The sequence below is a fragment of the Hyla sarda genome, chromosome 10, assembly GCF_029499605.1.
Source record: "Hyla sarda isolate aHylSar1 chromosome 10, aHylSar1.hap1, whole genome shotgun sequence".
In the NCBI taxonomy this organism is placed as follows: Eukaryota; Metazoa; Chordata; class Amphibia; order Anura; family Hylidae; genus Hyla; species Hyla sarda.
The window spans coordinates 20,081,402-20,101,506 of NC_079198.1; the positions used below are offsets into that span (position 1 = coordinate 20,081,402).

General features: G+C 44.3%; 3 non-coding genes across 3 annotated transcripts; all 3 read right to left on the reverse strand.

The window, feature by feature from the left end:
- Window positions 1–2,149: 2,149 nt before the first annotated feature.
- TRNAR-CCG (transfer RNA arginine (anticodon CCG)) lies at window positions 2,150–2,222 on the reverse strand. Its single transcript has one exon. It is a non-coding gene; the product is annotated as a tRNA-Arg (tRNA).
- Window positions 2,223–2,990: 768 nt separating this feature from the next.
- On the reverse strand, window positions 2,991–3,063 carry TRNAR-CCG (transfer RNA arginine (anticodon CCG)). Its single transcript has one exon. It is a non-coding gene; the product is annotated as a tRNA-Arg (tRNA).
- A 5,829-nt stretch (window positions 3,064–8,892) lies between these two features.
- Window positions 8,893–8,965, reverse strand: TRNAR-CCG (transfer RNA arginine (anticodon CCG)). Its single transcript has one exon. It is a non-coding gene; the product is annotated as a tRNA-Arg (tRNA).
- Window positions 8,966–20,105: the final 11,140 nt, after the last annotated feature.

The window sequence follows — 20,105 nt, forward strand, 5'->3', positions numbered from 1 at the left end:
CGAGTTTTTCAGCACAATTTTTCGTGCTGAAAACACCCCCCTCGGCTTATACTCGAGTGAACTCTCCACCCGCAGTGGTCTTCAACCTGCGGACCTCCAGAGGTTTCAAAACTACAACTCCCAGGAGTTGTCGTTTTGAAACCTCCGGAGGTCCGCAGGTTGAAGACCACTGCGACCTTCGACATCATCCAGCCCCCTCTCACCCCCCTTTAGTTCTGTACAGTACTCACCTCCGCTCTGCGCTGGTCCGATGCTGCAGGACTGTCCGGAGAGGAGGTCGTCCGGTGGGATAGTGGTTCCGGGCTGCTATCTTCACCAGGGAGGCCTCTTCTAAGCTCTTCGGGCCCGGCCCCAGAATAGTCACGTTGCCTTGACAACGACGCAGAGGTACGTTCATTGCCAACGTACTTCTGCGTCATTGTCAAGGCAATGCCTCTATTCCGGGCCGGAAGCGCGAAGAAGAGGCGCCCCCGGTGAAGATAGCAGCCCGGAACCACTATCCCACCGGACCACCTCCTCTCCGGACAGCCCTGCAGCACCGGACCAGCGCCGAGCGGAGGTGAGTACTGTACAGAACTAAAGGGGGTGAGAGGGGGCTGGATGATGTTGAAGGCCGCAGTGGTCTTCAACCTGCGGACCTCCGGAGGTTTCAAAACTACAACTCCCAGCAAGCCCGGACAGCCGATGGCTGCCCGGGCTTGCTGGGAGTTGTAGTTTTGAAACCTCTGGAGGTCCGCAGGTTGAAGACCACTGAGGGCGGATGATGAGAAGAGGATGATGAAGGGGGGGTGTGGGATGATGACAAGAGGATGATGAAGGGGGGGTGTGGGATGATGACAAGGGGATGATGAAGGGGGGTGGGGATGATGACTAGGGGATGATGAAGGGGGGGTGTGTGGGATGATTACAAGGGGATGATGAAGGGGGGTGGGGATGATGACAAGGGGATGATGAAGGGTGTGTGGGATGATGACAAGGGGATGATGAAGGGGGGGTGTGTGGGATGATTACAAGGGGATGATGAAGGGGGGTGGGGATGATGACAAGGGGATGATAAAGGGGGGTGGGAATGATGACAAGGGGAAGATGACAGGTGATGATGATAAGAGTCTGGATGATGACAGGGGGGGATGATGTATTTCCCACCCTAGGCTTATACTCGAGTCAATAACTTTTCCTGGGATTTTGGGTTGAAATTAGGGGTCTCGGCTTATACTCGAGTATATACGGTATGTGAATATGCAAATATTTGCACTTCCAGAGGACAATGATACTTCCCTTCTTTTAGGTGAAAGATATATTCGTGCACTATGCGAATTTCATTACGAATTTTCATATGGAAATTCAAGATAACAAACATAGAGAAGATGCGAATTTCGCAAACATAGGACAAATATTCGTCAATATATTGCAGATTACAATAGGTTGGGACTTTTAATAATGCTGAGGACACTTTATAACTGAACAATCCAGGTGGGACTTGAACCCACAATCCCCAGCTCTGGAGGCTGATGCCTTCTCCTTTAGGCCACTTGACTTTTGCTTAGTTGTTGTTCCTAAACATGTTCACTGCTGGTCTTGGTCTGTCTCTCATCACAATTACGTGTGCTTCATATATCAAAGTTTTAAATGATTTAAATTTGGCGCACTTTAACATGTTTGATTTTTTTGCATCTCTGTAGTTCTTGAAGGATTTGCAAGTTAAAATATTACTATTATTGGTTTGCAACATTTGGTGCCCTCTGTGACAAAATTGACTTCCACTTAGATAAATGTAGCCAAATGGAGGTAAAGAGACCCTAGGGGCAAGGACTTACACAATAGGTTAAACGGTTACTCCACTCCCCAGCGTCCGGAACATTGAGTTCTTAACGCTGGGTGCGGGTTTCTGCTTTCATGCCCGCCCCCTTGTGACATCACACCTCCTCAATGCAAGACTATTGGTGGGGGCGTGATGGCTGCTGTACCCCAGGGGGTGGGGTGTGACACCACAAGGGGGGGAACACGGAAGCCTGCACCCAGCGTTCGGAACTCAATGTTCAGGTCGCTGGGAAGCATTTCACATGCACTTTCTTCACATTGTCTTGCTGTATATTTTTTTTAAACTATTTGTTCATGAGACTTTATACCAACACACTTTAAAATTGAACGACCCAGGTGGGACTTGAACCCACAATCCCCAGCTCCGGAGGCTGATGCCTTATCCATTAGGCCACTGGGCCATGCTTATACATGCTTGTCTCAGCAATCCGTCTGAAAATACACTCTCCAAAAAAAAAAAAAATGGAACACTAAGATAACACTTCCTAGATCTGAATGAATGAACTAATCGTATGAAATACTTTTGTCTTTACTTAGTTGAATGCGCTGACAACCAGGGCCGGCCTTAGGTGTTCAGGCGCCCTGTGCAAGCTAACCTTGTGGCGCCCTGAATATAATACTGCCCCACACTGTACCCTAAATATAATACTGCCCCACACTGTACCCTGAATATAATACTGCCACACACTGTACCCCTGAATATAATACTGCCACACACTGTACCCTGAATATAATACTGCCACACACTGTACCATGAATATAATACTGCCACACACTGTACCCACTGAATATAATACTGCCACACACTGTACCATGAATAGAATACTGCTATATACTGTACCCTGAATATTATACTACCCCACACTGTACCCCTGAATATAATACTGCCCCACACTGTACCCTGAATATAATACTGCCACACACTGTACCCACTGAATGTAATACTGCCACACACTGTACCCACTAAATATAATACTGTCCCACACTGTACCATGAATAGAATACTGCTATACACTGTACCCTGAATATAATACTGCCCCACACTGTACCCTGAATATAATACTGCCATACACTGTACCCTGAATATAATACTGCCACACACTGTACCATCTGAATATAAACTTGTGTTATGTATACTAGGACTCTAAGCCAAACACTTTAAAATTGAACGACCCAGGTGGGACTCGAACCCACAATCCCCAGCTCCGGAGGCTGATGCCTTATCCATTAGGCCACTGGGCCTGTCTGCTGTCCCTATTATTGAACACATGTGCTGCTGATATAGTAATTAATCTGAATGAAAATATTTTTTTAATGCATCAAAAACACCAAGAAAGAGAAATGTAATCCAAGAAATTTAGTTTTTAAATATATTTATGAAGGTAACATCTCCTGGAGAAATGTTATCACCGTCTGTGTTCCATCATTACCAAATATATGACATCACCCACAGGTAATACAGGTGGCTATAGATGAATATGAATGTTTTCTTTTTTATATAGATTTCTGATATGTTATGATTCTTTAAGTATATGACAGAAGAGTTGACCATAAATAACTGTTCAGGACCTTTGTACCCAAAGAGTCACTGGGATATTTTATTTCTGCTTGTATATGGCTTGTGTATACATTTCTTTTTAATCAATAATATTGTTATAGACAGAGTGAACAATAACATTGGATAGAAAAGGTAACAAACAGTCATTAAATATGACAAAAGATTAGAAAATTCAAAACACAAAGGACATTACAGTGCAATGTGTCTGGTCAGTATTAGTGTTGCTCGCGAATATTCGCAATTTGAATTTTAATTGCGAATATCGCATATTCGCGAATTCGCGAATATTCGCGAATATAGCGCTATATATTTGTAATTACGAATATTCGTTTTTTTGTTTTTGTTTTTTTTTTCACAGTACACATCACAGTGATCATCCCTCTCTGCTTCCAGCTTAAGTGGTGTAAAAAGGCTCTAATACTACTGTGTGAGACTGGTGTGCGAATTTTCGCATATGCGAAAATATGCATATGATAAGTTTCGCATATGCGCATTTTAGCTTGTGTTAATTTTTGTGTATGTAAATTTTCGCATATGTTAATTTTCGCACACACGAATATTCGCATGTGCGAATATAAAACGAGAACATTACGAATATGCGAATATTCGCGAATATGACGAGTGTTCGTCCATATATTCGCGAATATTCGCGAATTCGAATATGGCCTATGCCGCTCAACACTAGTCAGTATGACAATGGGGTTGGCTTTTCGACAAACAGACAAAGGAAGGAATAGGAAAGGGGGAGAAGGGAAGGATGGATGGATGGGGGAGGGAGTGGAGTAGCCATTTTCTATCAACTCAACTCATCCACGCAAGGCCCCCACTGAGAAAGGGTATGGCAGTATGATATTCGCATAATCTCATTCTTTTTTGGAATCCTAAACATAGAATCATCATTATAAATAACATGTTGGGACAAATATTTGCACTTCTAGAAGACAATGATCCTTCCCTTCTTTTAGGTGAAAGATATAATCCCGCACTATGCGAATTTCATGACAAATTTTCGCATGGAAAATCAAGGGAACAAACATAGCTAAGATGCGAATTTCGCGAACATAGGAAGAATATTCGTCAATATATTCTCGAAATATCGCAAATTCGAATATTGTCCCTGCTGCTGATCACTAATTAGAATCACAATTACTTGCGCTTCATTTATCAAAGTTTTAAATGATTTAAATGTGGCGCACTTTAACATGTTTGAATTTTTGGAATCCTAAACCTCCGCGTGGTGGATGGGGGGACACATTTTGATCAAAAAGTGCACTAAGAGCCTCCATTTTTTGACCTAGAGTGCTGTTGCAACTTTCTTTTTTGTTCATTTTGTATTTGCCACAGCAGCGGGCACCTGTGTATTAGGTTGTTGTGCTGGCTATTTTTCCTTTTGTTTTTATTTCTGCTTGTATATGGCTTGTTTATACATTTCTTTTTAATCAATAATATTGTTATAGACAGAGTAAACAATAACATTGGATAGAAAAGGTAACAAGCAGTTGTTAAATATGACAAAAGATTAGGCAATTGAAAACGTTAAGGACATTACAGTGCAATGTGTCTGGTCAGTATGACAATGGGGTTGGCTTTTCGACAAACAGACAAAGGGAGGAATAGGAAAGGGGGAGAAGGGAAGGATGGATGGGGGGGAGGGAAGAGGAGAGGGATGGGGAAGTGAGGGTAGGCGGTCTGGAGCACCCATTTTCTATCAACTCAACTCATCCACGCAAGCCACCCACTGAGAAAGGGACTTGACCCACCAGAGTTGGCAGGAAATTGAGTAGAAATGTTGAGCTTGTTTCCTATATGGTGCGATCACATGACAAAACCATCAGATGTAAGTTACAGATCCAATATGGCTGTTACCAACACAAACACTCTAAGAGGTTTTGTCAAGAGTTTGTAGTGATTCTCTTGTAGGCGAACACATCGTAAAAAGACATGTGCATTACCCAAGATGTGACAAATCTCAAAGTCTGTTGGGTGATCAGTAGACCTCTGTACTAAACTCTGTTATTCTCATAGACTATAGATTAAAGGGTTACTCCGCTCCCTAGTATCAGGAACATTGAGTTCCGAACTCTGGGTGCGGGCCCCCTCACCACGTCACCTCACATCCCCTCAATGCAAGTCTTCCCGTAGACTTTCATTGAGGGAGCGGGGCGTGACATCATGGGGCATCATTAAAAGGGGGCGGGCGTGAGCACAGAAGCCGCACCCAGTGTTTGGAACTCAATGTTCCGGAGCTGGGGAGCAGAGTAACCCTTTAAAGAAGTTATCCAGGAAAAAACATTTTATATATATATATATATATATATATATATATATATATATATATATCAACTGGCTCCAGAAAGTTAAACAGATTTGTAAATTACTTCTATTAAAAAATCTTAATCCTTTCAGTACTTATGAGCTTCTGAAGTTAAGGTTGTTCTTTTCTGTCTAAGTGCTCTCTGATGACACGTGTCTCGGGAACCGCCCAGTTTAGAAGCAAATCCCCATAGCAAACCTCTTCTAAACTGGGCGGTTCCTGAGACACGTGTCATCAGAGAGCACTTAGACAGAAAAGAACAACCTTAACTTCAGAAGCTCGTAAGTACTGAAAGGATTAAGATTTTTTAATAGAAGTAATTTACAAATCTGTTTAACTTTCTGGAGCCAGTTGATATATAAAAAAAAGTTTTGTCCTGGATAACCCTTTTAAGCATTTCACATGCCTTTCCTTCAGATTGTCCTGCTGTATATTTTTTTTTAACTATTTGTTCATGAGATTGCAGACTTTTTACACAGCAATACATGTTAAAACTGAACTACCCTAGTGAGACTTGAACCCAAAACCCACAGCTCCAGAGGCTGCTTTCTTAACAATCAGACCACCAAGCCTTAGTTTGATACTTGCTCCTGAACATGTTCACTGCTGGTTTTGATCTGTTTCTAAACACAATAACAGCGTTTTTTTTTTCTTTCTAACTAACCATGCTCCAGAAATATGTACTTTCGCGTAAAGGGGTACTCCGGTGGAAAGCATTTTTTTTAATCAACTGGTGCCAGAAAGTTAAACAGATTTGTAAATGACTTCTATTAAAAAATATTTGTCCTTCCAGTACTTATTAGCAGCTGTATACAGAGGAAATTATTTTCTTTTTGAATTTCTTCTTTTGTCTTATCCACAGTGCTCTCTGCTGACACCTGATGCCGGTATCAGGAACTGCCCAGAGCAGGAGAAAATCCTCATAGCAAACCTATGCTGCTCTGGACAGTTCCTGACACGGACAGATGTGTCAGCAGAGAGCACTGGGGACAAGACAAAAAATAAATTAAAAAAGAGAAGAATTTCCTCTGTAGCATACAGCTGCTAATAAGTACTGGAAGGATTAAGATTTTTAAATAGACGTAATTTACGAAATTTGCGACCACTTTGATAAATGTGTGAAAAATACACATTACACATAACGTACGCCCAGTGAAATGGGGGTAAGGGGGCCCAGGGGGCAAGGACTAACCCAATGGGTTAAGCAATTCACATGTCTTTTCTTCAGATTGTCTTGCCATATATATATATATATATATATATATATATATATATACCAATAAAGAGCAGCACATCCAATGAGAAAAATCCTGGGGTGCCAGCCAATTGAATCTTGGTGCTCCGATCCTCGTTTTAAATATAATTGATAGTAGGCAGAACACCAACTTTAGTGAAATTAAGTGTTCTTTATTCCATGTAAGAGAGACAACTTTCGCTTGCAGAAATTCTGCAGGAGGGATTCCGAAATGGCTGCTCTACAGGGTAAAATACGCGTCCTCTGTGGGGGTAAGTTCTGTGTAAAAGGCGCTGTGAACGGCTGATTTCAACATTTGCACCAAAATTACTAACAACTTGCACCAAATGATAAATATGGTGCATGTCCACGAAAACCAAAGTGAAAAAAAAAAGGGTAAAAAGAAACGGTCAACAGGCAAAATTGATAAATACCTCCCTATGTACAGGAAGAACAACTTTACATTCTCATATTTTTTCCAAAAATGCATTTAACCCCTTGAAAACAGAGCCATTTTTCATTTTTGCCCTTTCGTTCTTTCCTTCTCTCCTTCTAAAAATCATAACGCTTTCATTGTTCCACCTACAGACCCATAGGAGGGCTTGTTTTTTGTGCCAACAATTTTACTTTTTGGGGGCTTCCGATTCTATGCAGTGCACTTTTAGGTAAAAAAAAAAAAAATGACAACTTATATTTATTCTGTAGGTCCATACAATTAAAATGATACCCAACTTATATAGGTTTGATTTTGTTTTACTTGTTTTAAAAAAATTATAACTTTTTGTATGAAAATTAGAATGTTTAAAATTGTCCTCTTCTGACCCCTATAACTTTTTAATTTTTTCCGTACACAGGGCTATATGAGGGCTAATTTTTTGCATCGGGGTCTGATGTTTTTTTATGGGACTTATTGATGGCTTTTTATACATTTTTTTAGGGAATGCAAAGTGACCAAAAATATGTAATTTTGGACTTTGGATTTTTTTTTTACGTGTACGCCATTGACCGTGCGGTTTAATTAACATTATATTTTTATAGTTCGGACATTTACACATGCGGCGATACCACATATGTTTATGTTTATTTTTGTTTACATATATATTTTTTTAAATGGGCAAAGGGGGATGATTCATACTTTTATTAGGGAAGGGGTTGAATCACATTTATTAACTTTTTTTTTTCTTTCACCATTTTATAGTCCCCAATAAAAACGTAAATTGTCCCATTTTCCCTATTTTACCCCCAAAAAGTGTAAATTATTTTATATACATATTTGGTATTGCCGCGTGCGTAAATATCCGAACTATTAAAATAAAATGTAAATGATCACGTACGATGAACGGCGTGAACGTAAAAAAAAAAAGTCCAAAATAGTTGCTTTTTTATAACATTTTATTCCCAAAAAAATTAATAAAAAATGTAATAAAAGTTTTGTATAAGCAAATAAGGTATTAATAAAAAGTACAGATCACGGCGCAAAAAATGAGCCCTCATACCGCCGCTTATACAGAAAAATGTCTTCAAAATAGGGGGATTTTAAAAGTACTAATTTGGTTAAAAAGTTTGCGACTTTTTTAAGCGCAACAGTAATAGAAAAGTGTATAATCATGGGTATCATTTTAATCGTATTGACCCAGAGAATAAAAAACACGTCATTTTTACCATAAATTGTACGGCGTGAAAACAAAACCTTCCAAAATTTGCAAAATTGCGGTTTTCTTTTTAATTTCCCAACTCAAATAGTATTTTTTTGGTTGCGCCATACATTTTATGGTAAAGTGAGTTATGGCATTTCAACGGACAACTGGTCGCGCAAAAAACAAGCCCTCATACTAGTCTGTGGATGAAAATATAAAAGAGTTATGATTTTTTGAAGGGCAGGAGGAAAAAACGAAAACGTAAAAATAAAATTGTCTTAGTCCTTAAGGTGCAAATAGGCTGAGTCCTTAAGGGGATAAAACTGACCGACCCAGGTGGGACTTGAACCCACAATCCCCAGCTCCGGAGGCTGATGCCTTATCCATTAGGCCACTGGGCCAGTGTTTGGAGGTATCCATTGAACATGTTCACTTCTGGTTGTGGCCGGTCTCTGAACACAATTGTCACTGCTCTTATGAGTTATCTTTTTGAAATAAATTTGTAGATGAAGGGTAAGGAAAGAAAATAGCGACCAAGATATACAGATCTAAGAAATGTATATATATATATATATATATATATATATATATATATATTAGAAGAGAAGGAGCAGCAACACTCGGGCTTGATGGCCTTCCCCCCTTTAGGTGAGGGGTCACAATTTAACCCCTTAAGGACTCAGGGTTTTTCCGTTTTTGCACTTTCGTTTTTTCCTCCTTACCTTTTAAAAATCATAACCCTTTCAATTTTCCACCTAAAAATCCATATTATGGCTTATTTTTTGCGTCGCCAATTCTACTTTGCAGTGACATTAGTCATTTTACCCAAAAATGCACGGCGAAACGGAAAAAAAAATCATTGTGTGACAAAATCGAAAAAAAAAACGCCATTTTGTAACTTTTGGGGGCTTTCGTTTCTACGCAGTGCATATTTCGGTAAAAATTACACCTTATCTTTATTCTGTAGGTCCATACGGTTAAAATGATATCCTACTTATATAGGTTTGATTTTGTCGCACTTCTGGAAAAAATCATAACTACATGCAGGAAAATTTATACGTTTAAAAATGTCATCTTCCGACCCCTATAACTTTTTTATTTTTCCACGTACGGGGCGGTATGAACACTCATTTTTTGCGCCGTGATCTGAAGTTTTTATCGGTATGATTTTTGTTTTGATCGGACTTTTTGATCACTTTTTATTCATTTTTTAATGATATAAAAAGTGACCAAAATACGCTTCTTTGGACTTTGGAATTTTTTTGCGCGTACGCCATTGACCGTGCGGCTTAATTAATGATATATTTTTATAGTTCGGACATTTACGCACGCGGCGATACCACATATGTTTATTTTTTATTTTTTTTACACTGTTTTATTTTTTTTATGGGAAAAGGGGGGTGATTCAAACTTTTATTAGGGAAGGGGTTAAATGACCTTTATTAACACTTTTTTTTTACATTTTTTTTGCAGTGTTATAGGTCCCATAGGGACCTATAACACTGCACACACTGATCTCTCATCCTGATCACAGGCGTGTATTAACACGCCTGTGATCAGCATTATCGGCGCTTGACTGCTCCTGCCTGGATCTCAGGCACGGAGCAGTCATTCGTCGATCGGACACCGGGGAGGCAGGTAAGAGCCCTCCCGGTGTCCGATCAGCTGTTCGGGACGCCGCGATTTCACCGCGGCGGTCCCGAACAGCCCGACTGAGCAGCCGGGTCACTTTCACTTTCACTTTAGAAGCGGCGGTCAGCTTTGACCGCCGCTTCTTAAGGGTTAATACCGCACATCGCCGCGATCGGCGATGTGTGGTATTAGCCGCGGGTCCCGGCCGTTGATTAGCGCCGGGACCGACGCGATATGATGCGGGATCGCGGCGCGATCCCGCTTCATATCGCGGGAGCCGGCGCAGGACGTAAATATACGTCCTGCGTCGTTAAGGGGTTAAAGGGGTACTCTGCTGGAAAACATTTTTTTTTTTTTAAATCAACTGGTGCCTGAAAGTTAAACAGATTTGCAAATTAATTCTATTTAAAAATATTAATCCTTCCAGTACTTATCTGCTGCTGTGTTATCCACAGGAGGTTCTTTTCTTTTTAAATTTCTTTTTAGTCTGACCACAGTGCTCTCTGCTGTCACTTTTGTCCATGTCAGGAACTGTCCACAGTAGGAGCAAATCCGCATAGCAAACCTATTCTGCTCTGGACAGTTCCTGACATGGACAGAGGTGTCAGCAGAGAGCACTGTGGTCAGACAGAAAAGAAATTCAAAAAGAAAAGAACTACCTCTGTACAGTGACCCCCCGACCTACGATGGCCCCGACATATAATCAAATCGACATACGATGGCCTCTCAGAGGCCATCGCATGTCGATGTCAGCATCGACATACAATGCTTTTTTATGTCGGGGCCATCGCATTAAGTGCTATACGGCAGCGCAAAATGCTTAAGCTGCTGCCGGATAGCAGCTTAATGTTCCCCGTGTGGTGCGGCGAGTATTACTTACCCCTCCACGATGCTCCGGGGTGCCCTCCAGGTCCTGCGCTGTTCCTCCGGTGTCTTCTCGGCCCTCTCCGGTGACGTCACTACGCTGTTGCGCACGCCGCCCCGTCATCCAATAGGAACGGCGTACGCAGCGGCGTAATGACGTCGCTACGTAGGCCCAGTAAGCCCTTGCGGAAGACAGCGGAGGACCGGAGAAGACAGCGGAGGACCGGAGAAGACCAGGAGAGCCCAGCGGAGGCCTGGGGTCACCATCGGGAGCGGCAGGACGCGGTCTGGAGCGGCGGGGACAGGTGAGTACAGCTTCCTATACTTAACATTGCACGAATCCCTCAACATACGATGGATTCGACGAACGATGGCTCGTTTGAAACAAATTACCATCGTATGTTGAGGGACCACTGTAGTATACAGCAGCTTATAAGTACTGGAAGGATTAAGATATTTACACAGAAGTAATAAAAACATTTTTTAAACTTCTGGCACCAGTTGATAATTATATATATTTTTTTCCAGTGGAGATTTATATACAATGGTCCCTCAACATACGGTGGTAATTCGTTCCAAACAAACCATCGTTTGTCGAATCCATCGTATGTTGAGGGATATCCATCGCATGTAAAGTATAGGAAGCTGTACTCACCTGTCCCCGCCGCTCAAGATGGTGTCCCCGGGCCTCCTCTGGGCTCTCCTGGTCTTCTCCGGTCCTCCGCTGTCTTCTCTGGTCCTCTGCTTTCTTCCGCAAGGCCTTACTGGGCCTGCGTAGCGACGTCATTACGCCGCTGCGTACGCCATTCCTATTGGATGACGTGCACAGCAGCGTAATGACGTCATCGGAGAGGGCCGAGAAGACACCAGAAGACCAGTGCTGGACCCGGAGGGCACCCCGGAGCATCGTGGAGGGGTAGGTAATACTTACCGCACCACACGGGGAACATTAAGCTGCTATCCGGCAGCAGCTTAAGCATTTGGCGCTGCCGGATAGCACTTAATGCGATGGTCCCGACATAAAAAAGCATTGTATGTCGATGCTGACATCGACATGCGATGGCCTCTGAGAGGCCATCGTATGTCGATTTCATCATATGTCGGGCCATCGTAGGTCGTATTAACACATGTTCCATAAAATTCACAGTGGTACTCTAGGGCATTGAATTTATAAATGAGTTTCAGGTGGTCCAAGGCACTGGAAGTTTTCATACTTCTCTTAAAGTGGTACTCCGACGCTTAGACATCTTATCCCCTATCCAAAGGATAAGATGCCTGATCCCGGGGGTCCCACCGCTAGGGACCCCCTTGATCTTGCACGCAGCACCCCAGTTAAAATCAGTTTCCGGAGCATGTTCGCTCCGGGTCTGATTACCGGCGACCACGGGGCAGGCGGCGTGTGACGTCATGCCTCCGTCCCCGTGTGATGTCATGCTCCGACTCCTCAATGCAAGCCTATGGGAGGGGGCATGACAGCTGTCATGCCCCCTCCTATAGGCTTGCATTGAGGGGCGGAGTGTGACGTCACACGGGTGCGTGACAGCTGTCACGCCCCCTCCCATAGGCTTGCATTGAGGGGCGGAGTGTGACGTCACACGGGTGTGTGACAGCTGTCACGCCCCCTCCCATAGGCTTGCATTGAGGGGCGGAGAGTGACGTCACACGGGTGCGTGACACCTGTCACGCCCCCTCCCATAGTCTTGCATTGAGGGGCGGAGCATGATGTCACACGGGTGCATGACAAGTGTCACGCCCCTCCCATAGGCTTGCATTGAGGGGCGGAGTGTGACGTCACAAGGGTGCATGACAGCTGTCACGCCCCCTCCCATAGGCTTGCATTAAGGGGCGGAGCGTGACGTCACACGGGGGCGGAGGCGTGACGTCACATGCCTCCTGCCTCGTGGTCGCCGGTAATCAGACCCGGAGCGAACATGCTCCGGGGACTGATTTTAACTGGGGTGCTGCGTGCAAGATCACAGGGGTCCCTAGCGGCGGGATCCCCACGATCAGGCATCTTATCCCCTATCCTTTGGATAGGGGATAAGATGTCTAAGCGCCGGAGTACCCCTTTAAGGCACTTTTGTGGCCCCTGGGACCGCACTTGTGTGTCTTTGTCCCAGATGTTATGAGAAGACATCGTACAATTGGACTCATACCAAATAAGTTATGACGTTTCCTAATAATAGAAAGTCATTCTGAAAGAACAATGGTCCGGATATCTTCTGGAATATAATTCGATGCACTGTCCCAAGCCCATACATCTATGGTTGAGAAGCCCCAGAACACCCTTCAGAACAGTGATAAGAAATATCCTGACTAGAATACATTATTAGAGGTTATCATATACTTTAGGCAATTTCCACTAAGTGACATCCAACAAGAGACAATGCATTATAGCTTAGATGGCTTCCATGAAACTCTGCCAAGACATTAGCAACTTACTGGCAATCAATTTAGAGTGGATTTTATGGCTACAGAAGCTGCAACGTAGTGTTGTGGTGCATACAAACTCACGACGGTTATACTAGGGACAAAGTATTAGCGGCATCTCAAGGATATCATGTTTTCTATATAAAGGTTCTTTTTTTTCTTTGCCCTATGTGAAATTTCCAGCCAATTGTTGCCAATCGTTGCCCCTTATAAAATATGTTGAAACATCCCGTAGATGGCCTGATGGGTGCAGCAAGTTTACTGCCTTGGCGACCATCTGCATTGTAGATTATCACTAAAGATGGTCAATACCAGTCCCACCAAGCAATATCCATGTGGTTATACCCTATCAAAACATATGCCATGTGGTCAGGTCCTAGAAGGGAACCCAAGCTCAGAATTTGAGCCCTGTGCCGGACTGCTTTCTTAATTCCGCTCCCACTCGCTTCCAATGGATTTCTGAGCAATACCATCTTCCACAACACATGTTTAATCCCTTTCGTGACATTTCCTCACCCCCCTTGCCATTTTATCACCCCCCAGTGCCACATTACCCCATTGTGTCATTTCATCACCCACTGTGCCTTTGAATTACCCCTTTGTGCCATTCCCCCCCCCCCGTGCCTTTTCCTCAGCTCCCTTGTGCCATTCCCCTCCCCGTGCCTTTTCCTCAGCCCCCTTGTGCCATTTCCTCAGCCCCTGTGACATTTCAGAGGTTTGTGGGACTGCGTAGATTTTTGCTAGACCAGTTGTATGTTCAGTGCCCACCCGCTCTGGCCCACTTAAAGGGGTACTCCGCCCCTAGACATCTTATCCCCTATCCAAAGGATAGGGGATAAGATGTCATATCGCGGAGGTCCCGCTGCTGGGAACCCCCGGGATCTCGGCTGCAGCACCCACCTGTTGCAGCTTCCGGAAACGCTGGAGGCTTTGGCACCCCACCAAGGTGACGTGAGATTGTGATGTCACGACTCCACCCCGTGTGACGTCATGCCCTGCCCCTCAATGCAAGTCTATGGGAGGGGGCGTGACAGCCATCACGCCCCCTCCCATAGACTTGCATTGAGGGGACGGGGCGTGATGTCACATGGGGGCGGAGTCGGCATGTCTTGATCTCCTGTCACCATGGTCGTGAGGCGTTAGGATGAGAGCCTCCAGCGCTGCCGGAAGCCGCAACAGGTGGGTGCTGCAGCCGAGATCCCAGGGGTCCCCAGTGGCGGGACCCCCGCGATCTGACATCTTATCCCCTATCCTTTCCATAGGGGATAAGATGTCTAGGGGCGGAGTACCCCTTTAAGACCAAAAACCACTATCACCTGCAAGCTTTACATCCGGTCCTGAGAGATTGCGAAATCCCAATCTGATTGCAGTTTTCTACTTGGAACCACAATCTATGATACAGAGTGAAGAGCTCATCATAAGCAGTGTCTCTTACTTTGGGAGTCCCAGGTTGTCTATGTATTACAGAAATGGTCAGAATGACTGCCATACAACTCCAAGAGTTGAAGTTTGGCAACATCTGAAGGTTCAGAATTTGGATACTATTGGCCTAGACAAGAACCAGACACCCCAGGGAAAATCTTCAGTACAGGCAAAATGACAGCTTTCATATTAATGTAGTTAATAGGGTTGTTTGTATTGCCGCAACCCCTGTAGAATTGTTACTTATTTTGTGACGTATGGGGAACTACGCAGAAAGTTACCAGTTTGGAGAAAATCGTTGAACCTTATTAAAAACAAGCCTATTCACCATAACCAAAATGTTCCAATTCTGAAGTAGTTCCTCTAGTACTGCCTATTGGAGATTTGATGGGAGATTTATCAAAACCTGTCCAGAGAAAATGTTACTGGGTTGCCCATAGCAACCAATCAGATCACTTCTTTCATTTTTAAAAAGGCCTCTACAAAATGAAAGCAGTGATCTGATTGGTTGCTATGGGCAACTGGGCAACTTTTTCTCTGGACAGGTTTTGATAAATCTCCCCCACTGTAGCTACCCCGTAAGTCAATATTCAACTCTTTAAAGAGCCTTGTAACATGACTATGGGTTATAATCAAACCAGAATGTCCAGTAGAGGCACACAACTACCTATTACACCAGTTATTCTCAAACGTTTTTGCTTCACCACTCCCTAAGTGTTCCCAATTAACAAGCGCAGCTTCTACAATGGGTTTAGTATTATTATGATGTATGGCATCATGTGGGAGAGGGGCCACTGCCTGGCAGCTAAACGACCTGCAGTATGAACGTGTGTTGGACATTGACCAGCAGGCAGTGCTCCTGACATGAGGTCCTTTGGGCCACACAGTTGGGCAAACACTGGTTACACATCATTCCCTCAGACCAAAGTCTAAGGCCTCAAACCCAACCAACCGGTCACTCTGCTCTCTACTGATAAGTAATAGGGACCCTGAAACCGCTGTCTAAAGATGGCTAAACTTCCTTTATAATGAGATCTTCATTTCACTGATAAACCATAGTCACTTTTCAAGGCAAAGAATGTACTACCAATATGTGGCACTGGAGAGAAGATTTCTTCCTTTTGGAGGTGAGCTACTTTGCGTACGTTTTTCCCAGGGAGCTTTGCCTGGTCTCTAAAGGACAAGTGTCATGTGAAAAAAACGTGTTCCCTATCCGAGGGACAGGGGTTAAGTTTTAGATTGCAGGGGTCCGAGCTCTGAGGCCCCTGCGATCTACTGTTTGGAGCCCCGGCTCTCCTATACAGCCGCACATCACGACCCCCCCCCCCTGAAGGGGGGGCCACCATGCCCCCCTCTATATAGTTCTGTGGGAGACCCCGCTCTCCCATAAAGCTATATGGAGGGGGCGTTGCGGTCTCCGTTTCGGGCGAGGGTCATGACTCACCGCTGTATAGGAGAGCCGGGACTTTAAACAGGAGATCACGGGGGGCCCCAGCACTCTGATCCCCCGCGATCTAAAGCTTATCCCCTCTCCGAAGTTATCTATCCCTAAGTTTTTTTTACATGATACTAAATGCGACAGTCGTCCAATGGTGCCAAATTACTACCACAGACCCATTATGAAAAAAAAGAAAAGAGAGATTTGGACCAACCATAATGTCATTGTCACCAGACGAGGACTGGATAATGCTCTGGATAATCTTATGTAGTTCTGCGGTGACCTCAGCCGGTCTTGTATCCTTGTTTGTAGATATAGTAACTAATTCATGATACAAGTGTCGCACATTAATCTTCCTGTTCCTACATTCTTAGGTTCAGAGTCCATTTCATTGGCTGCTGTAATACGATTACAGATCGGTTCATCAATCACATTGTGTCACTATGAAGTCCCCGCCACCATCCGCTCATGAATGCCGGACCACAATAACTGCATCTATTATTACTGAATGCATAGACATTTATCTTATCTTATTAGTTATAATAGGCTCATAGGGCTGACTTTGACTTATGCAATTAAACATTGCCGTAAAAATACCTGAATTATAGTATATAGGTAAACAAGGTGAACTTTAGGAGGATGCATTTTAAAGTGAAATTGAAGTGAAATGCGCAAACACCTCCAAAAAGTCATAATAATACACCAGTCCAGACTTAACTTTTTGGTGTATGTGTAGAAAAGTCGCCCAAATTTTTTTTTGCTCCGAATAAACCAGAGAAATTCCCAGAAATGTGCCTAAGATTTCATACATTTGTTGCTTCTACATATTACCAGCACACAAGGAAAAAGGTGTCCAAAAATGCTTTACCTACACCAACAATGATGAATACCCCCCACATCCGCTTGCAGAATATCCACTGTGGAAATTTCCCTTGCAAAGTTCTGCAGTGGTCAACTTCACGAGTAGAATTTGAGTCACCAACAGCAGATTATTTACATGTGAACGTTCTCTCAGGCCATGTTCACACAACGGAATTTCCGACCGGAATCCGGAGGAAAAATGCAGCTCAGAAATTCTGTTGTTGCAGAGTCCCATTGCTCCCATTGGGATTCTGCTGCACCGTGCACATGGCAGAATTTTTGTGGCGGAAACATTTCCGCTCGGAAATGCATTGCCACCTGGGGAGACATGCCATCAAGACACGCTTCATTGCCTTACATTGCGAATGTGTCTCAATAGCGTTACATGGAGCCGGGAGAGTATGCGCCGAGCTTGACCTTCTCCTGGTTTATTCTCCTGATCAGTGGAGGTCCTGATCAGAGGGGTTATTCAGAAATGGAAAAAGAGAGATCATTTATTTCAAAGACCACTCCCCTTCTGTCTCCAAGTTGGGTGTGATTCTGCAGGTCAGTTCCATTAAAGTGAATGGAGCCAAGTTGTAATACCGCACCCAAAGTGGAGATAGACGGAGAGCGCTCTTTGAAAGTAAATAGGTCTGTTTTTCGATTCCTGGACAACCCATTTAAAGGGGTACTCCGCCCCTAGACATCTTATCCCCTATCCAAAGGATAAGGGATAAGATGTCAGATTGCTGGGGACCCGCTGCTGGGGACCCCGGGGATCGCTGCTGCAGCACCCCGCTATCATTACTGCGCAGAGCGAGATCGCTCTGCACGTAATGACGGCAATACAGGGGCCGGAGCATCGTTATGTCATAGCTCCGCCCCTGGTGATGTCACGGCCCACCCCTGTCAATACAAGTCTATGGGAGGGGGCGTGCCGGTCTCACGCCCCCTACCATACACTTGCATTAAGGGGACACTTGCATGATGTCATGAGGGGCAGAGCCATGACGTCACGCTGCTCCGGCCCCTGTATCGCCCGTCATTACGCACAGAGCGAACTCGCTCTGCGCAGCAATGATAGCGGGGTGCTGCAGCAGCGATCCCCGGGGTCCCCAGCAGCGGCACCGCGGCGATCTAACATCTTATCCCCTATCCTTTGGATAGGGGATAAGATGCCAGGGGCGGTGTACCCCTTTAACACTCAGATCCAACTGAGGTGAAATAACTGTGACCTGTAGCTGAATGGGACCTCAGCTCAGCGCTCTCAGCCCTTCTCAGGGCTGATCGCTGTTAGGGGTTAGGATTAGGGTTAGAGGTTAGGATTAGGGTTAGGGGTTAGGATTAGGGGTTAGGGTTATGATTAGGGGTTAAAATTAGGAATAGGGTTAGGATTAATATTAGGGGTTAGGATTAATGTTAGGATTAGGGGTAAGGGTTAGGATTAGGGTTAGTATTAGGGTTAGGGGCTAGAGTTCGGATTAAGGGTTAGGATTGGTTGTAATGGTTAGGATTAGGGGTTAGGATTAGAGAGTAAGGGTTAGGGGTTAGGATTAGGGATAGTGGTTAGGATTAGAGGGTAAGGGTTAGGATTAGGGATAGTATTAGGGTTAGGGGCTAGAGTTCGGATTAAGGGTTAGGATTGGTTGTAATGGTTAGGATTAGGGTTAGGATTAGAGAGTAAGGGTTAGGGTTTAGGATTAGGGATAGTGGTTAGGATTAGAGGGTAAGGGTTAGGGGTTAGGATTAGGGATAGGGGTTAGGATTAGGGTTAGTATTAGGGTTAGGGGCTAGAGTTCGGATTATGGGTTAGGATTGGTTGTAATGGTTAGGATTAGGGTTAGGGGTTAGGATTAGAGAGTAAGGGTTAGGGGTTAGGATTAGGGATAGTGGTTAGGATTAGAGGTTAGGGGTTAGGATTAGAGTTAGGGAGTGGGAGGGAGCCTGCTGTAAAGCAGAAAAGTGTGTCCCTGTGCGGAGGGTCACATTCTGTTACAGGGACACAGTTTTCTTCATTACACTGCTGATCAAAATTATTAATATGTCCCCCAGACATTAACATGCCATTTTTATTACATAAACACACACACATATAAATGCTGCACACACACGCAACAAAAAAATAATAATCCTCCACTACACAAATAATGGGATGGCTCTTGCATGGAGTCAAGGGTTACACACAAGACCCTCCACCATTATCTAGTGGGTAACACCAGTGCCTAAGAGCTGTCCAAACTGTGGCCCACCAAATGTTGCAAAAAACTACAACTTTCAGCATGCCCGGACAGCCAACGGCTGTCCGGGCATGCTAGAAGTTGTATTTTTGCACCATTTGGAGGGCCACAGTTTGGACACCACTGCCTTAGAGGATCAAATAATCTTCATATACAATTGTTAACCGCTCCGTAATCCGGTGACGTTCCTTCTCCCAATATTCCCACTGCCGTTGAGGTTCATCTTTGCAGCCTATAGATTTTTTTGCTGAGATCAGCCGCTCACCTCCCAGTCCTTTCCCACTCCGCGCCGCGGCCCTGTAGAGAAGTGATAAATTGGTCAATCACTTAAAGAGCGTCATTTGTCACACTCAGTAAGTAGAGTACAGCCGAGAAGGATGCACGGCCCCCGACACCAGATTTAATTATACGTATGTATCCGCGAAAGATGAGATCAGGCTTTATTAATGTGTCAGTGAATCTCTGCAGATATCATATATGAGGGGAAAGGGAGGCTCTCGTGTTGGGTCTGTGTTTTCTCACCGCTCGCTGAGGATGAAGACAGATTAGCTGCGACTGTTTCTTGGCAGAACAGATGGGAAGGGAAGGGGCATGCTGAATCTCAACAAGGAAAGAGCACAGGCTGTCTGCCAGCTCCGCTCAGTTTTACAGAAGACGGGAGCTGGGATAAAAATC